At 38.6% G+C, this 26,695-nt stretch overlaps 1 protein-coding gene across 1 annotated transcript in view; it reads left to right on the forward strand.

Moving 5' to 3' along the window:
• Nucleotides 1–26,695, forward strand: part of METTL24 (methyltransferase like 24) — a 118,531-nt gene that overhangs the window by 77,755 nt on the left and 14,081 nt on the right. The gene's annotated exons all lie outside the window — the stretch shown is intronic.

Below are 26,695 nucleotides of genomic sequence, written 5' to 3' on the forward strand. Positions count from 1 at the left end.
TGCAGAATTGCTATTTAATCATGATGGTGCTGTGTTTCTGTGAAATAAGCCAGTGGCAATTTAAGAGTCATGAGTCATTCATGGTACTGAATTGCAATTTGAAATGCAGAGACATCTTTCTGTCTCCATCAATCAGCAGTGGACCCTAAGGACAAGCCATCTTGAGAACATGAGTCAAGCACTTGTGCACTCAACATTTAGGAAATGAGTTTTGGCTTTTTTTTACCCTATTCACTCATCAGTAATGGTGAGATTTGCTGTGAAACAAAAAGTCTTGGCTCCTCTTAATAATTTTCAAACCGTTCAGTGCCTCTGCATTGAGCTACAGTTTTTGTTTCCTTAGATGTGTCCTCCCCTTGGTTTTCCTTGGCCAAAAGCCATGACCAGAAAGGTTGTGTGTGAACAGTGCTCTGGAATCCAGAGACCCACTCCCACCTGTACAACCAAGGGCTTCTCAGATTTCAGTGTTAGAATTCAGAACACCAGAAAACAAACCAAAAATAACAGCAACACACCACCGTCAAAGCATCCAATCTTCTAGGGAGATTGATTCAAATGTCAAGCCCAGGACCAACCTCAGAGATTCTGATTTAGCTAGTCTGACATGGAGCTCAGGAACCTGCATGTTTAACCAACCCCACCCCACTCTGCCCCAGGTGATATGAACATCACCCTTTGAGAAGCCTCCCTGTGTAGAGAGGACTTTAGTGGCTCAGCCTTCCGTTTGCAAATCCCTCCTCCCTTGCTGTGCATAAAACCCTTTAAACAGGAATGGAGTCCCGAGCCTGGCTGTCAGCTTCAGCAGCCTCACTCCCTGGCTCCTCACCAAGTCTCTGTGTCCTCTGTGCCTCAGTGTTCCCTATTAAAAGGTGAGCGATATGGATCTCTGCCATTTGAGAAGGTTGTCCAGGCAAATAAACTCATGTTGGTGACAGTGATGAATGAAGAGTATTCATGGAACCAGAATTGGAACTTTATTTTATAGAGCACTGTGACTGACTCTCACTCCTTTGAGATTTTCAAGGGGGTCCAGTATTATTACCAAAGAGGAAGATTTCACATATGGAGGAAATTAGGCTCCAGGAAGCTGGCATTTGTTTTTCTTCGTCACTGTGTACCAGGGCTGGGTGTATTTGTCTGAGAATCTTGCTTTTTGACAAACTTTGGGGAATGAGAGCCAAGTGAATCCTGAGGGAGCAGAGGGGGACTCTAAGCTCCAGGTGCCTCTAAAGGTTTCCTTTTTTGTGACTTTCTTTCCTAAAGGAGACACTGGGTCGATAGAGGGATGCTGTGTTCAGTGCTACACAGCTCAGATTCACTGGGTCAGGCAGCTCTGCAAGTTCCTTTATGTGTGTTAAAAAATGCTTAATGCCTTTTGACATTAAGAGCCCCAAGAACTTGCTATCATATTAGCGAATCCTCTGAGGGAGAGATTCCTGAACAAATCTGTGAGGTCACGCCTAGGCCGGCTGTTTCTGCCTCAGGAGCTCAGCCATGCCAGCCTCTGGGGTGCCCATGCATAATAAACCACCCACAGAGCAGGCTCCAAGTGCATGGGGAAAGGTGGTCGCAGTTTCACTTGGAGGTAAAACCTGATTTATTTTTCAGCCATGAAAATATTAGAAAAGGAAGATGTCATTTGCCACTTTTTAGTTAAAAATATAAGGACCTTTTAAAAAACACAAATTTCCTAGCATGGAGTGGCATTCAACAGTTTTGCAATTAAAATGATAATGAAACATTTCTGTTAACTTCTCTTTAAAATCAGTGCGATGGGTTCACAGCACACCATTAGAAGGAATTATGTAAAACAGCCTCTCTGTTCCAAGTCTTATTTTAAGATCTAATTTATTCCAGATTCTGCGGGAAAAAACCGTTCATGTGACAAGCCTGCTAACAGATGTCAATTTAGTTTTATAGCACATGCCTGCACTTCAGAGTCAGAAAATGGAGATTATTCTTTTCGCCTGCTGTTTATTACACGACACAGCTTCATAACACTACGCCCTGGAGGACAGCTGATTAATAACCTATGGGCAAGCAACTTATCACCCGCTTTCGTCTTCTGCAGTGTTGAGTATAAGCTTTATTTCACATTACCCTTTCGGATTAAGAGAGGTGCTGGAAAAAGCAAAGGTGACAGAAAATGGATTTTTCTGTTTTAATGTCATGTAGATCAGAGGAGAGATTATACTGTAGTGAAGAGAAATAAGAGAAAAAATAGGAATTATTCAACTAGATAGAACTGAATCTATATAAAAACGTTTTTGTGGTGTTGGTTGGTAAAACAAAGTAATTCTATATGAAAGATATTATGTCAAACCAACCGTAACAAGAACTCTCCACTTCTTCACATTCACAGGGCCCATTTCTCAATGTTCACATGGTATAGTAATTATTGGTTTATATGTTACACTTCTGTTCACATTCCCATCTGTCCAGTCCATCCATCCATTTATCCATTCCTCCATCCATCTATCCATCTAATAAATATTTATTAAGCATCTTCTATAGGCAAGGACCTGTGCTTAAATAATAAAGATGTAGGGGCAAACAAGTCTCTTTTTAATTGAAAAAATTTTAAATTGTGGTAAAATACACATAACAGAAAATTTACTGTCTTAACTATTTTTAAGTGTGGTTCAGTAATGCTATGTATGTTCACATTGTTGGGAATCTCTAGAACATTTTCATCCTGCAAAATTGAAACTCTGTACTCATTAAACACCAATTCCCCTCTTCCCCCAGCCCTTGGAAACCACCATTCTACTTTCTGTTTCAATGAATTTGACTATGCTAGGTGCCTCATATAAATAGAATCATACACTATTTGTCTTTTTGTGACTTATTTCACTTAGCATAATGTCCTCAAGATTCATCCATGTTGTAGCATGTGACAGGATATCCCTTCTTTTTAAAGCTGAATAATATTCCCATGTATGTATATACCACAACTTTGTTTATCCATTTCTCTGTCAGTGGACAATTGGGTTGCTTCCACCTCTTGCCTATTGTGAGTAATGCTCACAAAGGGTGTGCAAATATCTTCTCAAAACCCTGCCTCTAGTTCTTTTGGATATATACCCAGAAATGGAATTGGTGGATCCTATGGTAATTCTATTTTTAATATTTTTGAGAAACTGCCATACAGTTTTTCATAGTGGCTGCACCACTTTACATTTCTACAAACAAGTGTCTTAAGATTTAACACATATCTAAAAAGGCAGAAATGTGAATCTGTAATGAGTGCTCCAGAGAAGTGCGATGTGCTATGGGGAGTGTTTAACAGAGAAATCCAATCTAATATGCCATTTATTTTTGTATTCTTGTTGCCTAGTCGATAGTGGGGACTCGGTAAGTGTTCGGTGGGTGGGAGAGTAGGCCATGGAGACCCTTTTCCTTTGTTTCCTTCCTGCTATGCGGCTGTCCTCTGTTCTGCAGGAATGGTAATGGAGGTCAGTGAGAGCATTTGTTAATAGATTACTAGCTTTTCCTTGGTTGCCTCTACGGCTCTTTGGCAAGATTATGGAAAACATTTTCCCAGTAATGTTCTTTTTCTTATTCTGTACATCGTCTAATATTTAGAGATGTTGAGATGTTTCCACCAGATACGTCCCTGCCTCTTTTTGGGGGAGAAAAAAGAAAGCTGCCTGAGTATGTAAGATGACAGTGTAGTGATGTTAGGGAGTCATGGGGTATTCAGGGAGAAAATGTTCTTTCTATTCTTAGAACACTGCCTCTATTCCCTAGAAAATTTTGTTCTATCAAGATAGCAAAAGGGCCTCTCGCTCATTTTCTCATTCCAGTAACATTTTTCTCAATCCTGTGCTATTTATAGATACTTTCAGTTGAAATTTCATTTTTGAGATTTTTCAAGGCAATGTCTGATATTTAAGATATATAGGCATATTTGGAGACAAACTTCTTGATCCTGGTTTTACAAAAGGAATCTGTTTATCTGATCCCCAAACCAACGAAAGACATGTTTATTATTCTGCCCAGTTTTTAATTTTGTTAGCAACTGGGGCAAAGGAAGAGGCTGGCTACAAAAATACTTGGCACAGCTCTTTCCTTAGAAACTTAGATTGGTTTTGCTGTTTGCTATAGCATTATTATTCTGATGGGCTAGAGAGATCCAGTTATCTGTCTGAAATGAGTCCTGAGGGTTTCTCACAGTTGCCCTGCTCATGGTATTGGCAGAGGAAGACAAACGTTGATGACATTTTCTGAATGCTTTTTTGGGGGCAGGTGGGAGTATGGGGCCAGGTTGCCCAGTGGAGGGATCACTGGCTCTCAGCCAAAAGGGCTCTAATGCTGCCTTTCCCTCCTGCTAGTTGTGTGAAAAGCACAAGCAAATTAAGTCCTCTGAGCCATGCTTTATTTTTCTGTAAAATGGGGATGATAATACCTTTTGTGTGAGATTGTTAGGATTAAAGACAAAAGGTCTATAAAGAACCTAGCACACAGTGCCTGGGCTGTTGATCCCCAGATGGCAGCTGTTTAGTTAATAGTTACTGGGTTGAATTGATTTGAATTGTTTTAGGCCAATATTCAAATACTTGGAATGGAATATTATGGTGTAGACCATTTGGTGTATTTCATTGTTCTTCTGATTTCTTAGTGGTAGTGGGGTATTTTCGATAGGTCAGCCATTTACTCTAGAAAACGTTAGAGAGTCAGTATCCTGGATTGGATTTTGGAAGTGCTTAGAACAGCAGCAGTGTGAATCTGATGTCCAGACATCCCTTCAGTGTCCCTGGGATCAATCTTTCTGCAGTGACAGTAATAAATATAGTTGGTGTGCATTTCAAATAGTTCACCTGCTTCGTGGCATTGGTAGAAATCTTGTAATTCAGTCATTTTTTTCCCATGTCCATGTCTTGGGTGTAAGCCCCACAGGCTTATTGAGTATACCATTGTGGAATCATTTGGGTGGTGAGTATTGATGTCTTCGAAGGTATTTTATATAGTAATAACTCTTTAATACTTGCCACTACATTTGCCTTATGACATTGCTTCTCCTCTAGGTTGATCTTTCTCTCTCTGAAACCCTCTGTTAGATAATTTTGACTCCTTTTTGGAGACACATCAGGTATAGCACTAACTGTTGGCTGAACTAAGTGCTCAAGAATATTCTGAATAACTAAAATTTCTGACTAAATGAAAGAGGTGCTGTTGCCCACCTCTGTCTTTATTGTTCCTCTACTGTGCTACTTACTGTGTTAAGTGTAAACACCTCATCTGATGTGCAAGGTCTCAATTCAGTTTCCAACTTCTTTATTTTCCACCCTTTTCTACAGATATTCTATGCTCTAACCTAACTAGACAGTTTTATTTCCAACTTGCCAAAACTTCCTCACCCCATATAACTTCAGTCACAGTTCCTTTTGTCACTAATATTTTCTCTGTATCTGAACAAGTCAAAATTTCACTCATCTTTCAAGGCCTGTTTCAAATGCTGTCTCATCCACAAAGCTGTTCTTAAAAACATTTATTTTAGTGGTTTTAAATTATATAAATGGCATATGTTCATTGTAGAAAATTTAGATAATAGAGAACACAGAACGTAAAAAGATGAAAATTAAAATCACCTTTAATTCTACCTCTAAGATAACTACTAATAATACATACAGTCACTCCTTTCAGATTATTCTCCGTATAGTAAATATATTTTAACAAAATTAAAATGGGATCATACTGTATATGCTATTTTATAATCTGCTCTTTTGTTATTGACTCTTTTTTTTAGAGCAGTTTTATGTTCACAGTAAAACTGAGCAGAAGGTACAGAGATTTCCAGTATACTCCCTGCCCCCCTCACACGCAGAGCTCCCATTATCAACATTCCCCACTAGAGTGGTACATAGTTTACGATATGATTCAGTCTTGGTGTTGTACATTCTATGGGTTTGGACAAATGTGTGATGACATGTATCATTATTATGCTATCATGCAGAGTATTTCCACTACCCTAAAAATCCTCTGTTTCTACCTCTTCATCTCTCCCGTTGCCCCCTTGCCCCAAACTGCTGGCAACCACTGACCTTTTTACTGTCTCCATAGTTTTGCCTTTTCCAGAATGTCATACAGTTGGAATCACACAGTATGTAGCATTTTCAGATTGACTTCTTTCACTTAGAAAGATGCATTTAAGTTTCTTTCATGTCTTTTCATGGCTCGATAGCTCTTTTTAGTCTTTTTTTTTTTTTTTAGTGTTGAATAATATTCCATTATCTGGATGTATCACAGTTTATCTATTCACCTACTGAAGGACATCTTGATTGCTTCCAAGTTTTGGCAATGATAAATGCAGCTGCTATAAATATCCATTTGCTGTTTTTTGTGTGGAAATGTTTTCAACTCCTTTGGATCTTGTAAAAAGAGTATGTTTAATATTGTATGAAACTGCAAAACTGTCTTCTAAAGCAGCTGTACCAGACCATTATGTATTCCTACTAGCAGTGAATGAGAGTTCCTGTTGTTCCACATCCTTGCCAGCATTTAATGTCAGTGTTACAAATTTTGGTCATTCTAATAGGTGCATAGTGGTATCTCATTGCTGTTTTAAGTTGCATTTGCCTGATGACTGACATATGATGTGGAACATTTTTTCATATACTCAATTGCCATATGTGTGTCTTCTTTGGTGAGGTGTGTGTTAAGGTCTTTGTCTCATTTTTAATCTGGTTGTTTGTTTTCTTATTGCTGAATTCAAAGAGTTTTTTCTCTATTTTTGGATGTATCCTTTGCAGATATTTTTCCCAGTCTGTCACTTATCTTTTTCTCTTGACATTTTCTTTCACAGAGCAGAAGTTTTTAGTTTTTAGTTTTTTTTTTAATGGATGTTTTGCATGTACACATGGAGACCTATATCGTTGTTCTTGTTGATAGTATTTTTTTTTTTTAAAGGTAGAGGAATGGGGACATTTTAAAATTTTATTTATTTATTTATTTATTTATTTATGGCTGTGTTGGGTCTTCGTTTCTGTGTGAGGGCTTCCTCCAGTTGCGGCAAGCGGGGGCTACTCTTCATCGCAGTGCGCGGGCCTCTCACTATCACGGCCTCTCTTGTTGTGGAGCACAGGCTCCAGACGCGCAGGCTCAGTAGTCGTGGCTCACGGGCCTAGTTGCTCCGCGGCATGTGGGATCTTCCCAGACCAGGGCTCGAACCCTTGTCCCCTGCGTTGGCAGGCAGATTCTCAACCACTGCGCCACCAGGGAAGCCCAGAAGTTTTTAGTTTTAATGAAGTCCAGTTTATCAATGATTTCTTTCATGGATCATGTCTCTGGTGTGGTATCTAAGAAATCATTGTTAAATCCAAGGTCATCTAGATGTTCTCCTATCTTATCTTCTAGGAGTTTTATAGTTTTGTATTTTACATTTAGGTCTGTTATCCATTTTGAGTTAATTTTTGTAAAGGGTGTAAAGTCTGGGTCTAGATTCAGGTTTTTTTTTTTGTAGGGGACGTCCAGTTGTTCTAGCACCATTTGTTGAAAGACTGTTTTTCTTCCAGTGCTGTCCTTTGCTCCTTTGTTAAAGATCAGTTGACTTTATTTATGAGGGTCTATTTCTGGGCTACCTATTCTGTTCCATTTATCTATTTGTCTATACTTTTGTCAGTACCACAATGTCTTGATTACCATAGCTTTATAGTAAGTCTTAAAGTCAGTTAGTATTAGTCTTCCAACTTTGTTCTTCTCAATCAATATTGCATTGGTGATTCTTGGTTTTTTCCTCTCCATATAAACTTCCAGATCAATTTGTTGACAAAAGAAGTTGCTGGGATTTTGCTTAGGATTACATTGAATCTATAGATCAAATAGGGAAGAACTGACATCTTGAAAATATTGAGTCTTCCAAACCGTGAACGTGGAATATCTCTCCATTTATTTAGTTCCTACTGGATTTTATTCATCAGTTTTGTGATTTTCCTCATATAGATCTTGTACATATTTTGTTGGATTTATATATATTTAAATATATATATTATATAAATATATACTAATATATAAATATATATTATACATCAATGTATGTATCAATATATTAATATAAAACATATTTATATATTATATATTTATAAATACAACAAATATTTATATATAAATATATATTAATGTATAAATTTATATATTAAACTTATATATTAATATATATTTTTATATAAATATATCATAATATATAATATATAAATATATAATTATATATTTATCCATACAATTGCATTCTCTGTGACTATTTACAAACATGCTATAGAACTATGTTTTGCTAATACATAAAGATATCCAAGATAAATGTTAAAGGCCCAAAACAAAGAACCAAACAGTGGGTATAGTATGTCACCCACTATTTGAATAAAAGTGAAGAGTTTTACATACATATGTATGTGTGTGTACTTTATTTTTTTATTTTTTAATAAATTTATTTATTATTTTTGGCTGTGTTGGGTCTTCATTGCTGCCTACAGGCTTTCTCTAGTTGCGGCGAGCTGGGGCTACTCTTCGTTGTGGTGCGCGAGCTTCTCATTGCAGTGGCTTCTCTTGCTGTGGAGCACGGGCTCTAGGCGCGCGGGCTTCAGTAGTTGCGGCTTGCGGGCTTCAATAGTCGTGGCTCGTGGGCTTCAATAGTTGTGACTTGTGGGCTCTAGAGTGCAGGCTCAGTAGATGTGGTGCACTGGCTTAGTTGCTCCGCGGCATGTGGGATCTTCCTGGACCAGGGCTCGAACCCATGTTCCCTGCATTGGCAGGTGGATTCTTAACCACTGTGCCACCAGGGAAGCCCTCTGTGTGTGTAAAATAGTCTTGTCTTTGGGTTAAAGTACTGGGGATTCTGGGGTGAGAGGAAGACATTTCATTGTCCTTTTGAAGGGAACAATTTTTTTTTTACCGTGTGTATTTTATACTTTTTCTATAACCTATAATGAAATACATATTTGCAATGTAAATTTTAAGAGCTGCATATATTCTGATTAATAGGTGTATCAGAGTTTATTTAACCGCTCCCAAAATGTTAGGCATGTAGATTATTTCCAGTTTTTAACTACTATAAACTGTGCAGTGTTAAGGCTTTTCATACACTTTGCTAAATTACCCTCAAGAGAATTTGTGCCATTTTACTTTATGGGTATTCTTGCAGTGAATGTGACTGCTTACCTCTTTGAGTTTCCCTAAAGGTTTGTTTGCATGTCTTTTATAGAATGCAGCTAGTTCCTTGTATCATAATTACCTGGATACTTAGTGTATCTTAGTGATACACTATGTTTCTCTGTGATACACTATGAAATTTCTGAGATAGTGACTCTATCATATTCACCTTTTCTCCACTGCAGCACACAACATAGTGCGTGGCCCATGTGAAATATGTAACAAATAAGTACAGGTTCAGTGAAATGAGTTAGTTTCACACTGTTAGTGAGCATCTTTCTAAAATGATGGTAGTGAAACTTCAGCTGGGTGAGCATCTTGAGCTCATAACCCCCTTTATAGGCCACTATACTCATTTTGGAACATCGGGAAATACCAATATCTGTAATTTAATGATTTGACCTAGGAATAATTTCATCAGGAGAAAACATAACTCTTTATATGTATGTAATATAAACTCAGAACAAAGACCACGTGTAACCAAGCTGTAGGACTAAGCAGGATTAACTACTTTAGCCAATTAATAATTGGTTGCCACCTTCCATTCATTTTCCTTCTATTGGCCCTTGGTGGCAGACAATTAGCAGACAGTATGAAGGCTTAAGAAACACTGATGATTTTTGTCATGTGGGAAATTACCTTGATGCAATGTAGCCTCCAAATATACTACCAGGTAGACTATCCCATGGGTTATGCATCACAAATTAAGATGCTTTAATCACATGGTTTATTGAATCAATTAAAAACACACAGTGAGAAGTAAGGGGAAAGAGATGGAGTAGGTTTATGTACTTAGGTTTGGGTGCAAGTGAGGTAGAAGGGCCACACTGCATGAGTCTTGGTCAGTTGGTCAGTCTCCGCCCACCCCCCTTCTCCCCCTGCAACCCTTCCTCTCTCATCAGCCTTCCCTGCTGATGGTGTGGTTACAAGGAACAGACTTGAGGTTTGGAGCAAGAAAGCTCAATTAGAGAGATACAGGGACAAGTGTGTCTGGCCACAATTGTAAACTCACCAACTAGTCTGTGAGCAGCTATGGATTTTATCTGGCAGACTCTCTGCGGAGCTAGAACGGGTGTAACCAATGGGTGACCAGTTTAAGACTTCATAAATATTGAGTGACTCATACATCATGTATGTGTAATGTTTAGTGACAGTTTTAATACTTCATGTATATTTAATGTTTAGTGACAATTTTAGTGTTTACTCAGCATTTCTATCTCTTTCTGTGTTCAGCACATCTATGTATTTTATTTATGCCTAATGTCTCATAAGTTACTTATCTATACTTAGCATATCTTACAAGTTTCACCTATCCCATTTGATTTCTTATTTTCTGTAGCAGAATTGCATATTCTCAAATAAAACAATTTAAAACTTAAAACTGATAAAATTGTGTTAAGTTTGTTAATCCACTTAAGCATTTACATGTTCAAACATCCATATCCAGTGTTCCATAGAAGCCTGAGACAGTCATTAATAGGCCCTAATTAATAAAAAAAATAGAGTGAGCAAAGTGAGGTATTTGACAATCCTGTAAAGTCACTCTGAACTTCACTCTTGTGGTACAGAAATTAGCTGTAGAAGATAGAACTGGGTATGTACTTATCTTAGGACCTTCCCTGGAAATTGTTTTCATTTTTTTTTTAAGATTTATTTGATGTGGACCATTTTTAAAAAGTCTTTATTAAATTTATTACAATATTGCTTCTGTTTTATGTTTTGGGTTTTTGGCTGTGAGGCATGTGGGATCTTAGCTCCCCAACCAGGGATCGAACCCACACCCCCTGCATTAGAAGGTGAAGTCTTAACCACTGGACTGTTTTTATTTTTTAAAAACAAGATTTCTTATATGAATTTGTTCTTTTATCATTCAACTCCCTTAAAATTGATCTGCAGAAAAAGTTATTTTGGCATATTTTTAAGCCCCATATTGCCCAAGACAGTGCTTTATGACAAGTAGGAATTTTTCTCCTGTGGTTAGATTCTGGTTAATTGAGATTTTGCTGTTCCGCTGATGGCTATCATTTCAGAGATGGTTGTACTGGAAGATATGTGTTTGAGGTACAAAGTCTCTGTTTTAGGTACAGGACAGCCAGTATCTTAAAATTTCATAGAAAATTTAACTTGCCAAATCACAAAGTCCCCCCTCTTTAGCCATTGGTCTCAGTTTCTTCCCTAATCTAGGTTTTAACACAAGCTGTTTCAAAGAGGAAAGTAAAGAGTTAAACTTTAACCTCGTCTGGTTTTCCTGTAAAAAGTGATAATGTGTGGAGAAGCCAAAAGCATGACCAAGGGCTTGCCTGGTGGCGCAGTGGTTAAGAATCCGCCTGCCAGTGCAGGGGACACAGGTTCAAGCCCTGGTCCAGGAAGATCCCACATGCCGCGAAGCAACTAAGCCAGTGCACCGCAACTACTGAGCCTGAGCTCTAGAGCCCATGAGCCACAACTACCGAGCCTGTGTGCTGCAACTACCGAAGCCTGTGTGCCTAGAGCCCATGCTCCACAACAAGAGATGCCACTGCAGTGAGAAGCCCATGCACTGCAACGAAGAGTAGTCCCCGCTCGCTGCAACTAGAGAAAGCCCACACACAGCAACGAAGACCCAACGCAGCCAAAAATGAATAAATTAATTAAAAAAAAAAAAAGCATGAGCAAGGGACATAAACAGAAGGAATAGTCTACCCACTGGAGAGTCTGCTCTCAGAATGCCCTTTGTTCATTTGACAACACAGGGAACCAGAAATAAAAAACCCGGCACACTCAGTGAAATAATTACTTAGGGCTCAGAGAGTTACAGGAAGTAGCGGGACAGGGATCTGGCCAGCAGTATAGTTTTTACATAAAACAAACATGTGCTAACGTCATGGATGGCACTTTCAATAAGCTTCCCCATGGCAGTTACTCAGACTTTCCTCCCTCATGGTTGGGCCTATAACAGACAAAAGCTGAAGAACATTTGTCATGTACAGAAAACCAAATATCATTCTTTTTGCTTCTTACACATTGTTATCAAGGGTATTCTTTCATTAATGTTTAGGGGAAAGTCAGAATAATTTTGCATGCTTTAGTTCAAACCAGAATATTCCTATTTATATTTTTTGGCATTCTCAGATAAGTGTGTTTAATTGAGGCAAATTCACTTATGTATAAGAAGACTCCACATTCAGTAATCAAAATGAAGAATAAGATATTGTGGATAAGAAAGTCTCCTATCCCAGTAGAAGAATGTTAATGTATTGGAACAGCAAGAGATATTAAAGGAACTTTGGCTTTATATGACATTTTCCTGACAAAGATTCCTGTACTGTAACTTAAAGTGCACTTTTTGAGGGGCCTTTCCATTTAGAGTAGATTTAACAATCATAGGTATGATATAGGGTGGCAATTTCCAAGATATTATTGAATAGCAAAGAATAAATGAATCCTGTTCCCTAGGCAACCACATGGAGGGGTATAACATCCCTCATGCTCCTGAAATGATGTTTAAAGTTGCTCCTATTTTTGGTTTTGGCTTCCCCTGAAAATGGTTTTTATGCCTTGAAAACTTTTTTATATATATAATGAAGTTTGAGCCCTTTCCAACTCTTCTCTCTATAACATTAGTCTTTAATATAATAGCCTCTCCATCCTTTGATCTCAGCATGTGTGGCTATAAGAGAAATGGCCGCCCTGGAAATCAGATCAAATTGGGGATGGAAACTAATATCATGAGAAGTGAGGGTAGAGCAGAGACATTTCCAGCCATTCAGCAGGCTTTCATAATTTCAGGAAGAAAAGTACTCTGGGGTTTTCTGATCCACTCAATCTTTTTTTTTTTTTTTTTTTTTTCACACACACACACTGTATTTTATTTTTACAAGATATAAATAGACTGACACCAAGCATTGTACATGGATGACCACAACAAAAGCAACAATGATTGCAATTACCAAACCTGAAACACACTCATGCTATGTCATAATATTGACATTCAGTCCAGTAATCCTCCACTGTAACAGCTCCTTTACTTTGCAGTGAAAATTGATTTGTATATTCTTTGCCTCTGAGTCCTTGCGGGATTTTTTTTTTTTTAAATTCAAACAGAAAGTCACAAAAATTATACTCATCCTCATCAGTTCACTCAGTCCCATGTAATTAAATTTTTTTTTTCATCTTGATCTTTTGTTAGCACTTTTTTGAGTTCATCAGTTTTTCATTAGAGTTCTGAAAATGCTTATTCATTCAGTTCAGCAGTACAGTCAGTTACCAGAAACCTGTACGTGTCAGAGTCTTTTCCATGAATTTCTTGAAGATGAAACCCTTTTATAGGAACATATTTGCAAAAGCATCAGAGTACACCCAGAACTGTCTGTAAAGGACAAAAGACTTAAAAATGACCACAGTTAAAGATTTGATGAAAGTTCATAATAATGCAGTTGACAAGAAAATTAGTTATTTCTGAGATATACATTTTAAAGTAATAACTAGGATTATTACTTATAACATTATACCAGAACATATAAGATTTTTAGAAATTTCATGTAATGTGTGAAACATTTATATTAACATATTTCCATACAAATACAAATATAAGATTTTTAGAAATTTCATGTAATGTCTGAAACATTTATATTAACATATTTCCATACAAATAACTCAATGAAAGTTTAGTATTAGTTGTTTTGTTTGTTTGTTTTTTTATACTGCAGGTTCTTATTAGGCATCAATTTTATACACATCAGTGTATACATGTCAATCCCAATCGCCCAATTCAGCACACCACCATCCCCACCCCACCGCAGTTTTCCCCCCTTGGTGTCCATATGTCCATTCTCTACATCTGTGTCTCAACTTCTGCCCTGCAAACCGGCTCATCTGTACCATTTTTCTAGGTTCCACATACATGCATTAATATACGATATTTGTTTTTCTCTTTCTGACTTACTTCACTCTGTATGACAGTCTCTAGATCCATCCACTTCTCAACAAATGACTCAATTTCGTTCCTTTTTATGGCTGAGTAATATTCCATTGTATATATGTACCACAACTTCTTTATCCATTCGTCTGTTGATGGGCATTTAGGTTGCTTCCATGACCTGGCTATTGTAAATAGTGCTGCAATGAACATTCGGGTGCATGTGTCTTTTTGAATTACGGTTTTCTCTGGGTATATGCCCAGTAGTGGGATTGCTGGGTCATATGGTAATTCTATTTTTAGTTTTTTAAGGAACCTCCATATTGTTCTCCATAGTGGCTGTATCAATTTACATTCCCACCAACAGTGCAAGAGGGTTCCCTTTTGTCCACACCCTCTCCAGCATTTGTCGTTTGTAGATTTTCTGATGATGCCCATTCTAACAGGAGTGAGGTGATACCTCATTGTAGTTTTGATTTGCATTTCTCTAATAATTAGTGATGTTGCGCATCTTTTCATGTGCTTCTTGGCCGTCTGTATGTCTTCTTTGGAGAAATGTCTATTTAGGTCTTCTGCCCATTTTTGGATTGGGGTGTTTGTTTCTTTAATATTGAACTGAATGAGCTGTTTATATATTTTGGAGATTAATCCTTTGTCCGTTGATTCGTTTGCAAATATTTTCTCCCATTCTGAGGGTTGTCTTTTCGTCTTGTTTATGGTTTCCTTTGCTGTGCAAAAGCTTTGAAGTTTCATTAGGTCCCATTTGTTTATTTTTGTTTTTATTTCCATTACTCTAGGAGGTGGATCAAAAAAGATCTTGCTGTGATTTATGTCAAAGAGTGTTCTTCCTGTGTTTTCCTCTAAGAGTTTTATAGTGTCCAGTCTTATATTTAGGTCTCTAATCCATTTTGAGTTTATTTTTGTGTATGGTGTTAGGGAGTATTCTAATTTCATTCTTTTACATGTAGCTGTCCAGTTTTCCCAGCACCACTTATTGAAGAGACTGTCTTTTCTCCATTGTATATCTTTGCCTCCTTTGTCATAGATTAGTTGACCATAGGTGCGTGGGTTAATCTCTGGGCTTTCTATCTTGTTCCATTGATCTATGTTTCTGTTTTTGTGCCAGTACCATATTGTCTTGATTACTGTAGCTTTGTAGTATAGTCTGAAGTCAGGGAGTCTGATTCCTCCAGCTCCATTTTTTTGCCTCAAGACTGCTTTGCCTATTCGGGGTCTTTTGTGTCTCCATACAAATTTTAAGATGATTTGTTCTAGCTCCGTAAAAAATGCCATTGGTAATTTGATAGGGATTGCATTGAATCTGCAGATTGCTTTGGGTAGTATACTCATTTTCACAATGTTGATTCTTCCAATCCAAGAACATGGTATATCTCTCCATCTGTTGGTATCATCTTTAATTTCTTTCATCAGTGTCTTATAGTTTTCTGCATACAGGTCTTTTGTCTCCCTAGGTAGGTTTATTCCTAGGTATTTTATTCGTTTTGTTGCAATGGTAAATGGGAGTGTTTCCATAATTTCTCTTCCAGATTTTTCATCATTAGTGTATAGGAATGCGAGAGATTTCTGTGCATTAATTTTGTATCCTGCAACTTTACCATATTCATTAATTAGCTCTAGCAGTTTTCTGGTGGCAGTTTTAGGATTCTCTATGTATAGTATCATGTCATCCGCAAACAGTGACAGTTTTACTTCTTCTTTTCCAATTTGTATTCCTTTTATTTCTTTTTCTTCTCTGATTGCCGTGGCTAGGACTTCCAGAACTATGTTGAATAATAGTGGTGAGAGTGGACATCCTTGTCTCATTCCTGATCTTAGAGGAAATGCTTTCAGTTTTTCACCATTGAGAATGATGTTTGCTGTGGGTTTGTCATATATGGCCTTTATTATGTTGAGGTAGGTTCCCTCTATGCCCACTTTGTGGAGAGTTTTTATCATAAATGGGTGTTGAATTTTGTCAAAAGCTTTTTCTGCATCTATTGAGATGATCATATGGTTTTTATTCTTCAGTTTGTTAATATGGTGTATTACATTGATTGATTTGCGTATATTGAAGAATCCTTGCATCCCTGGGATAAATCCCACTTGATCGTGGTGTATGATCCTTTTAATGTGTTGTTGGATTCTGTTTGCTAGTATTTTGTTGAGGATTTTTGCATCTATATTCATCAGTGATATTGGTCTGTAATTTTCTTTTTTTGTAGTGTCTTTGTCTGGTTTTGGTATCAGGGTGATGGTGGCCTCATAGAATGAGTTTGGGAGTGTTCCTTCCTCTGCAATATTTTGGAAGAGTTTGAGAAGGATAGGTGTTAGCTCTTCTCTAAATGTTTGATAGAATTCACCTGTGAAGCCATCTGGTCCTGGACTTTTGTTTGTTGGAAGATTTTTAATAACAGTTTCAATTTCATTACTTGTGATTGGTCTGTTCATATTTTCTGTTTCTTCCTGGTTCAGTCTTGGAAGGTTATATACCTTTCTAAAAATTTGTCCATTTCTTCCAGGTTGTCCATTTTATTGGCATAAAGTTGCTTGTAGTAGTCTCTTAGGATGCTTTGTATTTCTGCGGTGTCTGTTGTAACTTCTCCTTTTTCATTTCTGATTTTATTGATTTGAGTCCTCTCCCTCTTTTTCTTGATGAGTCTGGCTAATGGCTTATCAATTTTGTTTATCTTCTCAAAGAACCAACTTTTAGTTTTATTGATCTTTGCTATTGTTTTCTTTGTTTCTATTTCATTTATTTCTGCTCTGATCTTTATGATTTCTTTCCTTCTGCTAACTTTGGGTTTTGTTTGTTCTTCTTTCTCTAGTTTCTTTAGGTGTAAGGTTAGATTGTTTACTTGAGATTTTTCTTGTTTCTTGAGATAGGCTTGTATAGCTATAAACTTCCCTCTTAGAACTGCTTTTGCTGCATCCCATAGGTTTTGGGTCATCGTGTTTTCATTGCCATTTGTCTCTAGGTATCTTTTGATTTCCTCTTTGATTTCTTCAGTGATCTCTTGGTTATTTAGTAACGTATTGTTTAGCCTCCATGTGTTTGTCTTTTTTACGTTTTTTTCCCTGTAATTCATTTCTAATCTCATAGCGTTGTGGTCAGAAAAGATGCTTGATATGATTTCAATTTTCTTAAATTTACTGAGGCTTGATTTGTGACCCAAGATGTGATCTATCCTGGAGAATGTTCCGTGCGCACTTGAGAAGAAGGTGTAATCTGCTGTTTTTGGATGGAATGTCCTATATATATCAATTAAATCTGACTGGTCTATTGTGTCATTTAAAGCTTGTGTTTCCTTATTTATTTTCATTTTGGATGATCTGTCCATTGGTGTAAGTGAGGTGTTAAAGTCCCCCACTCTTATTGTGTTACTGTTGATTTCCTCTTTTATAGCTGTTAGCAGTTGCCTTATGTATTGAGGTGCTCCTATGTTGGGTGAATATATATTTATAATTGTTATATCTTCTTCTTGGATTGATCCCTTGATCATTATGTAGTGTCCTTCCTTGTCTCTTGTAACATTCTTTATTTTAAAGTCTATTTTATCTGATATGAGTATAGCTACTCCAGCTTTCTTTTGATTTCCATTTGCATGGAATATCTTTTTCCATCCCCTCACTTTCAGTCTGTATGTGTCCCTAGGTCTAAAGTGGGTCTCTTGTAGACAGCATATATATGGGTCTTGTTTTTGTATCCATTCAGCCAGTCTATTTCTTTTGGTTGGGGCATTTAATCTATTCACGTTTAAGGTAATTATCGATATGTATGTTCCTATGACCATATTCTTAATTGTTTTGGGTTTGTTTTTGTAGGTCCTTTTCTTCTCTTGTGTTTCCCACTTAGAGAAGTTCCTTTAGCATTTGTTGTAGAGCTGGTTTGGTGGTGCTGAATTCTCTTAGCTTTTGCTCGTCTGTAAAGCTTTTGATTTCTCCATCAAATCTGAATGAGATCCTTGCTGGGTAGAGTAATCTTGGTTGTAGGTTCTTCCCTTTCATCACTTTAAGTATATCATGCCCCTCCCTTCTGGCTTGTAGAGTTTCTGCTGAGAAATCAGCTGTTAACCTTATGGGAGTTCCCTTGTATGTTATTTGTCGTTTTTCCCTTGCTGCTTTCAATAATTTTTCTTTGTCTGTAATTTTTGCCACTTTGATTACTATGTGTCTCGGCGTGTTTCTCCTTGGGTTTATCCTATATGGGACTCTCTGCGCTTCCTGGACTTGGGTGGCTATTTCCTTTCCCATGTTAGGGAAGTTTTCAACTATAATCTCTTCAAATATTTTCTCTGGTCCTTTCTCTCTCTCTTCTCCTTCTGGGACCCCTATAATGCGAATGTTGTTGTGTTTAATGTTGTCCCAGAGGTCTCTTAAGCTGTCTTCATTTCTTTTCATTCTTTTTTCTTTAGTCTGTTCCGCAGCAGTGAATTACACCATTCTGTCTTCCAAGTCACTTATCCATCTTCTGCCTCAGTTATTCTGCTATTGATTCCTTCTAGTGTAGTTTTCATTTCAGTTATTGTATTGGTCATCTCTGTTTGTTTGTTCTTTAATTCTTCTAGGTCTTTGTTAATCATTTCTTGCATCTTCTCAATCTTTGCCTCCATTCTTTTTCCGAGGTCCTGGATCATCTTCACTATCATTATTCTGAATTCTTTTTCTGGAAGGTTGCCTATCTCCACTTCATTTAGTTGTTTTTCTGGGGTTTTTTCTTGTTCCTTCATCTGGTACATAGCCCTCTGCCTTTTCATCTTGTCTATCTTTCTGTAACTGTGGTTTTTGGTCCACAGGCTGCAAGATTGTAGTTTTTCTTGCTTCTGCTGTGTGCCCTCTGGTGGTTGAGGCTATCTAAGAGGCTTGATGGGAGGCTCTGGTGGGGGGTAGAGCTGACTGTTGCTGTGGCGGTCAGAGCTCAGTAAAACTTTAATCCACTTGACTGTTGATGGGTGGGGCTGGGTTCCCTCCCTGTTGGTTGTTTTGCCTGAGGCAACCCAACACTGGAGCCTACCTGGGCTCTTTGGTGGGGTTAATGGCAGACTCTGGGAGGGCTCACGCCAAGGAGCACTTCCCAGAACCTCCGCTGCCAGTGTCCTTGTCCCCACGGTGAAACAGAGCCACCCCCCGCCTCTGCAGGAGACCCCCCAACACCAGCAGGTAGGTCTGGTTCAGTCTCCCCCAGGGTCACTGCTCCTTCCCCTGGGTCCCGATGCACACACTACTTTGTGTGTGCCCTCCAAGAGTGGGGTCTTTGTTTCCCCCAGTCCTGTCGAAGTCCTGCAATCAATTCCCACTAGGCTTCAAAGTCTGATTCTCTAGGAATTCCTCCTCCTGTTGCCGGACCCCCAGGTTGGGAAGCCTGATGTGGGGCTCAGAACCTTCACTCCAGTGGGTGGACTTCTGTGGTATAAGTGTTCGCCAGTCTGTGAGTCACCCACCCAGCAGTTATGGGATTTGATTTTACTCTGATTGCGCCCCTCCTACCGTCTCACTGTGGCTTCTCCTCTGTCCTTGGACGTGGGGTATCCTCCTTGGTGAAGTCCAGGGTCTTCCTGTCAATGATTGTCCAGCAGCCAGTTGTGATTCTGGTGCTCTCACAAGAGGGAGTGAGAGCACGTCCTTCTATTCCGCCATCTTGGTTAATCCTCCTCCACTCAATCTTTTATGTCTTTTTGTTTTTGTTTCCTTTTTTTAGCTAATATCTTATAGGACACTCAGCTTTTTTAGGGGAAAAGCATTTTAATGATGGGATGGGTGCATTTCTGATGTTTTCAGTAGGTTTTTTGTGTGAGTGCCCAGTGCCATCTATTTGGGCTTTTTATCTCCTATGTGATTCTCCCAATATTGGCATCCTTTCTCATCTGTCACTCTTCTCTCAATGTTTTCCCTCCTTGCTCTCTTGCCTTAATTGTATTTGTTTTTTAATGATTTCTTTCTACCAGACCAAAAGTGTATACACTGAGCGATTGTGATCTTCTGAGCACTGACCCTCTAAAGAAGGTACACTGAGAAATCCCTGCAGATGTGCCTGATGTGGGCAACCTTTCAGAAATGCGGGGTCTGGTTGCTGACACCATCTCTTCCGTCTTGGGGCTGGAGGGGTCTAAAGACCCAGAAAGTCCAAAGGACTTCAGGAATGCCTTCCAATAAAAATCTCTCTTAAGTACATTCTGCTGGTTAGATTCATTTGAGTTAATTAGCTAATCTTTTTTTTTTCTGTTTTAATATTTATTTTGTTTATTTTTTTGGCTGTGTCAGGTCTTAGTTGTGGCACGTGGGGGTCTTCGTTGCGGCACACGGGCTTCTCTCTAATTGTGGCATGCGGGTTTTTCTCTCTCTAGTTGTGGCACATGGGTTCCAGAGCGTGTGGGCTCTCTAGTTGAGATGCACGGGCTCAGTAGTTGTGGTGCAAAGGCTTAGTTGCCCTGCAGCATGTGGGATCTTAGTTCCCCAGCAAGGGATCGAACCCGTGTCCCATGCATTGGAATGCAGATTCTTTACTGGACCACCAGCGAAGTCCCAATTAGCTAATCTTTTAAAAAGCCATCTCTCTCTGGAAGATTGAGCTTATTCTTGCCTGGACATCAGCTACTTAAATCATATGACCTCATTTGTTTCTTGGGTAGGTGTCTCATAACACTTGGCTGAGGGAGTGGAAGATGGCCGAGATGGAAAAGTAGGAAATTTTTGTGTCTGGCTTGATGAACATTCTGTAGTAAAGAGCTTTGTCCAGCCAGAGGGCATCTGAGAGTGAATGCCGTGGGTGTGAAGTCACAAGAGGTGAGAGAGGAAGGCAGAAGGAGGGCGGGAAGGAGAAATACTTAGGTATAGATTTCCTTCTTGGTCATTTCGATTGTGGCTGTGGAAGTGCCCACCAGCAGTTTCTTAGCATGCTTTCCTTGTGCAGGGCAGCCATAGGTTGTTAATGCTTGTTATGTACTAAGCACTCTGAAATATTTCATATTCCATGCCACAGACAAAGAAGAGAGCCTGGATTTTTGTTGTTGTTTTTTACTTTTGCTGGATACTGTTGAACACTTTTTAGGTGTTCAGTAAACACTTTTTGAGGCTCTCCTGTAAATTAGGAACTCAACCAATGAAGGGCAGCAATGATGAGGGTCCTTTCCCTCAAAGGCATCATGGTCTGTAGGGGGAGACAAACATTTGTGCAAAAATTATCCTGAAATGCACTAAGTGCTAATGCAAGAGAAGCAGAAGAGGAGATGTATAGCTCCTTTTAGTTAGGGGGGTCAGGGAGGTATCACAGAAGAGACGATACTTCAGCTGGCTCTTAGAAGTGGAATGGGAGGTTGTCAGAGGTAGGAGTGAGGGGAAATAGTAAGTGCAGGGGTGGAGACTTGAGAAAGAGAATCATGAATTGCAAAAAGGTAAAAAATTCAGCGTGGCTTGCACAAAAAGTGATCTGTGGAGAGAAAAAGGACATGAGGCAAAAAAAGAAGGTTAAAGTCCGGGCTGTGAGGGCCCTAGTGAGCCCTGTAAAGGAGTTTGGATTTCATTTTGTAGCTACAGGGAGCTAGCAGAGGCCCTGAAACTGGGGACTTAAATACAGTAGCCCCTACACATGAACCTTCAAGTTGAGAGCTTTCAAAGATGCGAACGTGTGTTCGCATGTCCAGTCACATAAGTTAGTTCACACGTCTGGCATACACTGTCACGTGCGTGCATCCTCTACAAGTGGTTGTGCTTTTGTGTACTTTACTGTACAGTACCGTATGGAGTACAGTAGTACAGTATCCTTATTTCAAGCCCAGGATGTCCGGAAGCAAGCGTAAAAGCAGTGGTAATGTAGCTGGTACTGCTAAGAAGCGCCGAGGGATAACGATGGAAACAAAAGTGGGCGAAGGAGAAGTAACTGAAGAACTGAAGAGATTCATGACACAGGAAATGGCAAGGGGATTTTCTTTTTTTTTTTTTTTTTTTGATTTATTTATTTATTTATTTATTTTTGGCTGTGTTGGGTCTTCGTTTCTGTGCGAGGGCTTTCTCTAGTTGTGGCAAGCGGGGGCCACTCTTCATCGCGGTGCGCGGGCCTCTCAGTATCACGGCCTCTCGTTGCGGAGCACAGGCTCCAGACGCGCAGGCTCAGTAGTTGTGGCTCACGGACCTAGCTGCTCCGCGGCATGTGGGATCTTCCCAGACCAGGGCTCGAACCCGTGTCCCCTGCATTAGCAGGCAGATTCTCAACCACTGCGCCACCAGGGAAGCCCAAGGGGATTTTCTTTATTTGAGGAGGCTCTGTTAGTTTTTGAGGCACAGGACCCAAATGTAGAACAGTACATGAAGGTTGCAGCGGCCGTTCAGAATGCAATCCAGTGCTACCGTGTCATCTCTGATGAGAAAAAAAGAGCTACTACCCAGACATCGCTGGATCATTTTATTGAGGGTAGAGAGAATTGAATCCAGCAAGGAACCAGAACCTGTGCAGTCAACGTCAGGCGTGAGTGAAATTGCAGCATGCCCTCCATCTTCTATTGCTGATGATCCTTCAGCTCTACCATCTCCCACCTCCTCTCCCTCCTCCAGTCAGTAACTCTTATTGCCTGTTCACTCAGTGCCAGCCCCTGTATGCCAGCTGTTGTACTGTACTACTGTACTTTTCAAGGTACTGTACTGTAAGATAAAAATTGTTTTCTTTATTTTTTGTGTCTTTTTTTTACATATTATTTGTGTGAAAAGTATTATAAACCTATTACAGTACAGTATTGTATAGCTGATTGTGTTAGTTGGGTACCTAGGCTAACTTTGTTGGACTTAGAAACAAATGGGACTTACAAACGTGCTCTTGGAATGGAACTCGTTCATGTGTAGGGGACTTACTGTAATTAGGTTTAAAATTAGGTAGATAATTCTGGAAACATTGTGGAAGGTGGACAATTCAAGGTTGTGAACTCTTGAGAGAAGGCATAATTCATTAGAAATATTGGGCAAGCAAGTACTAAAAAGATTGATAGGAGCCAGTGTTGGTGAAGGTGATATCAGTCAGCCTTGGCATTTTAGCAATAGCTATCACATCTGTCAGTCGCTACCAAAATTTAAAATGTGGGCAGGAATAAGGAACTTTTACTTTTTGTTTTATACATTTCTGTCCCAGTTGCATTTTTACAACTGTTTTAATAAAACAAATTTATTTTTGAAAAAAAAGTCAAATCCTACTGCAATAAAAAATTAAAGCTACAGCACGAAACATTTTAAAACTCTAAGAATTCATTTTAAAAGAAATATTCATTACTAAAACATTTAAAGTTGCTCTGGGGCTTGCTATAAACAAATTTGAACTGGGTTTTTGTCTATGAAGAAAATAGAAATAAGTCACATTGCCCACAAATAATGAAAGCTGGTTTTGCACTATCAACAATTTATTATTTTCCTCCAGGGATCTGGTTAATCCAAATTGTATATAACTTAAAATAAATATTTGATATTTAGCTGTGATGTGTACACGTCTAACTGCTTTTGAATGTGGGTTTTGAAATTACCCCATAGATAACTGAGAACTGACTTCAAAAAATATATAGGCTATATAGACTTTTTACAATAAACTATGGACTCTTTTTAATCCTTCCCTGTAAATATTTTTTTCAATTTCAAATGTGTATCTGGTTGACAATTTCTAGCACATAGATCAAGAAGCTCACATCTGATACAGTTCACCACGCTCAGTTTTTTGAAACAACAAATTAAAGATGTATGCTCTTAACTAAAGATATTAAGAAGCTGTTTTTGGCATGAATTCTTTAGTTAAACATCAAGTTAGTAAGGAACTCAACTAAATTTGGCAACCCACTTCAGAAGAACCAAGATGGTACTGCTTTTCCTCCTCTCATAAGAAACAAGACAATTAGAACACATTTATCTCCATTTAGACATTTATGGAAAACACTGGTATGGGATCACTAGTAACTGAAAGAATTTAAACTTGCTAAGTAAAATGTCTTGTAAGAGTTTTGGCTTTCTAAGAAGTTTACATGTTATTACTACATTATTCAAGGAAGTAGCCAGTAGGCTGTCATTCTACTTAACATGATTCAGAGCTAACCTTGGTGCCTGAAATATGTCTGCCTGAAACCACCCACTCCCTGAAATATAGAACATCCATTTTAGGGAAGGTGTTCATGGTGACAGGTTAACAACGGACTGGCCACCAAGCTCCACAAGTGGTGTATGCACGTTAGGGAAACGACATCCTTCCTTTTGTTTCTATTGAAAAGATGCCATTTGGAAAACTCCTCTAGCTCCAATAAAACTGCATTGCCTCGTGGCTGAAACCTCCCAGGCATCAGCAATTCTTTTAAAAAATAAAGGAATATGAATAAGAGGATAGAGAATCCTGGGAACCTCAATTTAAAAATTATAAAAACAGCTACCACTGAAATCAAGCAAGATGATGAAGTCCCTGGCTGACAACCCATAAAACTTTCATGATTACCTCCACTCTCTCTGTTCTGGGCCAACACACAGGCTTAAAAAAATCTATTATATGTATTGATCTCTTTGATTCAGTTAGAAGTGTATAGATTTGTGTGATTTTCAGATGATCATCAGCCAAATGTCCCACATGTCAATTCATAGCAAACAAAGTAGTAAAGGCATCTTTTCACCTTAACTGTTGGGCAGCCATTCTACTTGCTGTGAGACTGAGGAATAAGAAAGGTTTTAGGGCTGTTAGAAAGGAGAAATCTCAACCAGAAGTCCTCTACAAGGCACATGGCAGTTGGAGGATGAAGCTGAGTCTCCTCTTCCCCCTCCTCCTCCTCCTTCACATCCTCTTCTTTCACCTCTTCCTTGTCAAACGAATGAGGCTCTTACACACTTTTATCTTGATAAATGTTTAAATGACTCCTCCACTTCTCCATATGTGCTTCCTTTCTTTTGAATTTGCAATCTTTCCTGCTTGTGTAATTCAGAGAGTGCCAGGTGTAAATCAGTAGATGTTGTAAAACATGAAAAAATAGAAAATTTTCACCAAATTCATATTAGTATGAAAATACAATGACAATTCTTATTTTTCAGGAAGGTCAGTTCTCAACTTGTCACGTAACTCTATGGAGGGTAAATTGTGAGGGCGCATCTTCACTTCTATGGAGCAAAAAGTCCCAGGACAGCCTACTGAATTACGTCTAAGAAAAGCTTGGGCTGTTTTCAGGTGTCTCTAGAATGTTCCAGTCAAGCTGTTGAAATGCTCTTTGCCTGAAAAAAAGGGCTCCGTACATGAGTATTAAGCAGATGACCTTTTAAAGTGAAAAAACAAGCAAAGCAAAAACTCCCCATTAGAAAGAGATTTCAGAATTATATGTACTGTTTGATCTCAATTATTTTCTAAGGTAGATAAAATACTGCAAGAAATATAACCAAAATGTTAATAGTTATTTCCACTTGGGACTGGGATTTTGAACAGTTTTTTCCTTCTTCTCTATATCTTTTTGTACTTTCCCAATTTTTAACAAATTCATGTCTTATTTTTATAAACAGCAACAAACAAACAGCATCCCAAATTATTGCCCCTTAGGGAATGGAGAGCCCTGAGGTGGATGGAATGTCATATATTTGTTTCTTGGTATGCTAGGTTTCAAATAATTTTTTTTTTTGGACAGTTTAACACGTGACATGGTGTTGGCTATAGACCTGGCCCTTTCTGGTTGGACCTGAATCTGAAATTAGGAATTAAAGGGAATACATAATCCATTTTTGGTGTGGAGGGCATGAATTAGCGGGAGGAAAGCCCTCTTTAGCTAAGGGACACGAGTCTTGTGTCTGTTGTTCCAGCCTCCACAGATGCAAATGGTGGTTTTCTTATTATTATGTATTTATATTAATTTGTATGGAACTTTATAAAACATGACTTGGTAAAGAAAATGTCTCAGCCCCAAGTTATGCCTTTTGGTCATGTAAAAGTTATGAAATGAATATAGTGACAATGTTATTATTCTAGAAAAAGTACATGGAACAAAGTGGAGAGGGCACTAGTGCCAATGATAAAATAAGCTATTGATACAACTGCTAAAATGCGGGTGTTTTGTCTAAAGCCAGGCCTAATTGCTACCTTTTACCCCCAAGAATGGCAGCAAGGGGGCCATGCACATGCTAGGAGCTCAACAAAGATGTATTAGGTTAATAAACACTCCATATTTGCTTTCCACCTGTCTGTCATTTTTGCAAAGGGAACTGTAAATCCAGAAACCCTCCACAATATCGTATTTTGTGCTTGGTTTCCTTTATATTCTGAGGGTATAAACGTGTTAAGAACGCCCGTTTTGATGTCAGACCCAGTTAGATTCCTGATTCTACAACTTTATAGCTGTGTGACCTGGGTTGGTTGATTAACTTCTCTGAATCTCAGGTTTCTATGGAAACTGCTTGGGTTTGGCTTTGGCTTCACCTCTTACAAGTTGTGTCACCTACCTAGGCCTCAGTTTGCCCCTCTATAGCATGAAAATAATTAAACACTTACCTCATTTGTTTGTTGGGAGATGAATTGGGGGTATTGAATGAAAAGTGCTTAGCATGCTGCTTGAGTGGGCATATAAAAAGTGCTTGATTAAAGTAGGCTGTTAATTTTTTTTTTTTTTATTACCAGTAGGTATAAGATAAAAAGGTATGTTCTGAGGGATGGAACATCTAGAGCAAATGTTAGGG

This window comes from Balaenoptera ricei, chromosome 12 (assembly GCF_028023285.1).
Source record: "Balaenoptera ricei isolate mBalRic1 chromosome 12, mBalRic1.hap2, whole genome shotgun sequence".
Taxonomy (NCBI): domain Eukaryota; kingdom Metazoa; phylum Chordata; class Mammalia; order Artiodactyla; family Balaenopteridae; genus Balaenoptera; species Balaenoptera ricei.